The sequence below is a fragment of the Orycteropus afer genome, unplaced genomic scaffold, assembly GCF_000298275.1.
Source record: "Orycteropus afer afer isolate SDZICR_OR568_19922 unplaced genomic scaffold, OryAfe1.0 scaffold00004, whole genome shotgun sequence".
Taxonomy (NCBI): Eukaryota; Metazoa; Chordata; class Mammalia; order Tubulidentata; family Orycteropodidae; genus Orycteropus; species Orycteropus afer.
In genome coordinates, this window is record NW_006921591.1 from 2,264,084 (window position 1) to 2,268,024 (window position 3,941).

Consider the following 3,941-nt stretch of genomic DNA (forward strand, 5'->3'; position numbering starts at 1 on the left):
TCAGCTGGCATTTGAGGCACCAGTGTCCTCAAGCTTCACAGCAACATGCCACTACAGTATGACAAACTGACAGACAGGTTTGTCTTCCTTAGATGTTTGAAACCTCTCCGTCCTCCCCTTACCTGGATCCTGAGGCTCTATCATCCCTGGCCCCCCACTTCCTGCTTTTTGTGTGTGTTGCCTATCTCCCTCCCCTTACCTGGATTTCTCAGCTCTGTCTCTGCCCAGCCATGGTGCTCATAGAATCCTTCAATATTGCAACTCAAGGCTTGAATTCTTTCTTTAGTTCTTTCAGCTTCAGCAATGTTGAGCATGTTCTTCTCTTTAGGTTTTCTAATTCCAAGTCTTTGTACATTTCATTACAATACGTTACTTTGTCTTCTTGAGCTGCCTTTTGAAATCTTTTGTTCAGCTTTTTTATTTTAACATTTCTTTTCACTTTAGATACTGTCGATGCAAGGACAAGTTTCAGAGTCTCTTCTGACATCCATTTTGGTCTTTTCTTCCTTTCCTGTCCTTTTAATGACCTTTTGCTTTCTTCATGTGTGATGTTCTTGATATCAGCCTACAGCTCATCTGGTCTTCAGTAAGTAGTGTTCAATGAGTCAAAGCTATTCTTTTTTTTGTTTGTTTTTGTTTTCCCTTGTATTTTATTTTATGCTGAATTTACTCCCAAGCCATAAGCTTCTGTTTCTTCAGTGATATCTTTTTATTTTGTGTGACCTCCTTTTCTAGTTTAGGAACAATTTGTTCCTTTTCAGTAAGGATCTTCTCAATGTGACAGGGAGAGCTCATGTATGGGTTGATTCCACTATGAGCTCTTTAAGTACAGCAGCACATTGTGGGGGCTTTGTTCACCTCATGTGCTCAATGACCAGAGAATCTACATCTAAACTCTTAAGTTCAGCAGTACTTTCTGCATTTTAAACATGTGCAGCAAAAATTCAGCACTTTTTTTGGGCCACCAACCCTGTGTCCAACACCACTGTTTGGCCTGGGCACATCTACCAACTCCACGATCATAATGTTGGAATGGCACACATTGCTTCTTAACATCTTTCAAATACTTGGTGGCTTTTTGGATATGCATACCCTTGATCACCTGGGCAGTTTCACAGGTGTTCTTAAGATGGACCTGAAGATCTGAACTTCTTGATTTGCATGATTTTGTGGGGTTTTCTGGGTCAAGTGAGTAGCAAACCATTTTGGAAGATCACCTCAGGTCGCTTTATGGAAAGAGTCAAATCTGTTCTTCAGACAGACTTTAAATTTAGATGGGATATAGTCAAGATTATATTTTGGCTCTCATGGACTTGTTTTAATTTTCTTCGGCTTCAATTTGAACTTGCATATGAGAGAGTGAGGACTTTTCTGTCTGGAAGTTTACTCCCAGCCTTTACAAGTCTGGGGTTAGAATGCTTCATGATCAAGATGATAATCAGAAATGGTGACTGATTCTCAAATTGTTGTTCTCATCCACTCATGAAAGAAGGGCTAAATGTATAGGAAGTTACTGTACCTCAACCTTGAGGGAATATTTTGGAGAAAGCATAAAATTTTTACTGATTGTGGACTATAGAAGATTTTGGCAGGAAGAACATACACTGTCTGTTTATCATCACATAAGAATTTACTTGGATGTTATCTCCTCCTTGGTATCCTCAGAGAGCATCTTTCCAGTAGTTTCATGGAGCCACATTTCATACATACACAGAAGAAGGTAACTTGAGTATGCCCAATACAGGAGTGGGCCATGCATTGTGGTGAACCCTGTAAGCAAGTTGTGTTCCTTAAACCATTCGGGAAAAGTCCTATCATTATCTTTCTGAAGAGGAAACTGAGGCTGGGAGAGATGAAGTAACTTGTGAAAGATTGTACAACTGATAAGTGGCAGACTGAATGGGCCAGCTCTCTGGCATACCATCACCCTCAAATATTGGTCTGTGTACTGATTTTCTTCAGCTTTCAGCACAGGAAAATAATATAAATAATTTCATAGAGTTTTTTAAAATAAAGTTTTCAATATTCATTTATAAGGACTAAAATCATTTAAACATGTTTGCAATTTATTTTTGGCATGAAAATATACTTTCTGTATGTGTGTGTCTGTGTGTGTGCATGTGTAATAATGTCAGTAGTTGATGCTATTGATCCTGAGATATATGCTATCTGTTTCTTGAAAATCTTCTCATGAAATCCCAAAGTCCAGATCCCCTGGTCTATCCTATATGGCTGATTAAGGTAGTTTTTCCTTTGTTTTTATGTGAAGATGGTCAAGAATATTATACACACATTATTCTTGTTGTTAGCTGTTGCCATCAAGTCTGTTGTGATTATTGGTGACCCCATGTACAACAGAGCAAAACATTGCCTGAGCCTGCACCATCTTCATGGTCACTGGTATGTTCAAGTCCATTGTTCCTGCCATAGTGTGTTTTGAGTGCCTTCCAATCTAGGGGGCTCATCTTCCAGCACTCTATTGGACAATATTCTGTTGTGATTATGTCACACAGTTTCCTTTGGCTAATTTTTAGAAGTAGATTGATAAGTCTTTTTTCCTAGTCTGTCTTTGTCTGAAAGTTCTACTGAAACCTGTGAATAATGGGTGACCCTGATGATATTTGAAATACTAATAGCATAGCCTCCCATATCATAACAACATACATGCCACCACAGTATGACAAACTTACAGACAGGTCACGAGTACATATACATACATACAGATATATTTATGTACCCATATTTGTGGATAAGTGTGTGTGTGTATATATATATATAAATATATATATATACATATATATACACACACACATATATATAAAAACAAGCTTACTGCCATTGAGTCAATTCTGACTCATAGTGACCCCTTTTGGGGTTTCTAAGGTGGTAAATCTTTATGGAAGTAGATTGCTCAGTCTTCCTTCCATGGAGTGGCTAAGGGTTTGAACTGCCCACCTTCTGGTTAGCAGTCAAATGCCTCAGGCAGTATGCCACCAGAGCTAGTTCATATATATATATATATGAGTATATGAGACAAAGTCTAGTCATTTTCACTTCTAAGGAACATCTGGCTGTACTTCCTCCAAGAAAGATTTATTCATTCTTCAAGCAATATATGGTGCATTCGATATTCTTCACCAACACCACAATTCAAATGCCATATATACATATGTGTGTGTGTGTGTGTGTGTGTATGTAATTATTTATTTAAAGAACCAGTTCTGGACTCCCTTGGCAGATTCTGCTTAAGTTTTGTTAACAGGTAATCTATTTACAATTACTTTTTATATTACAATCATTGCAAACTGTAGAATCTTATTCAGGAAAGATAATTTAGGGTCCCATTGCCCAGGATTCATAAATGTCATTTGAACTATATTTTAACAGGACTGATTGAGCTGCTTTCTGCTTCAAAGATATTGTGTATTTTGTTTCCTGGGGCCTAGGCTGTGGTTAAGAACAAAGCATAATCCAAATAAATCCCCAGTCAGCTCCTGACTAGGCAGGTTATATTCATAAAACTTAAATTCAAAATATCTATGAGTATTATATAAGAAAAAAATAAATAGAGGAATAAAGACCATTTTTACCAAGACCTGAGCAGGAATGTTATACTGGTTTAAAACAAAGAAACAAATCTTTTTCATAAAAGAACATGAGGGGAAAAGTTTATTCTGAAGAAAAATCAAAGATGTTTTATAACGTTAGACAGATGTTAATCTATATATCCCTGTCTTCATGTCTATGTCATATCAAATTCATGCTGAAACCGAAAAATTCAAAGAGCCCTCACTTTAGTGATATCAAACTCTTGTTGGTACTCTAAGGAACTAGTCGCCAGTGTTGTGAGAACACAAAATATAATATATAGATGAAGGCAAGAAATTGTTGTCCAATTCCTGGCTATCATTTGAAAAGTTTGGTGTGGGAGTTCTGGCAAG

General features: G+C 37.2%; 1 pseudogene; it reads right to left on the reverse strand.

Moving 5' to 3' along the window:
* Positions 1-666: 666 nt before the first annotated feature.
* LOC103194603 lies at positions 667-1,204 on the reverse strand (annotated as a pseudogene).
* Positions 1,205-3,941: the final 2,737 nt, after the last annotated feature.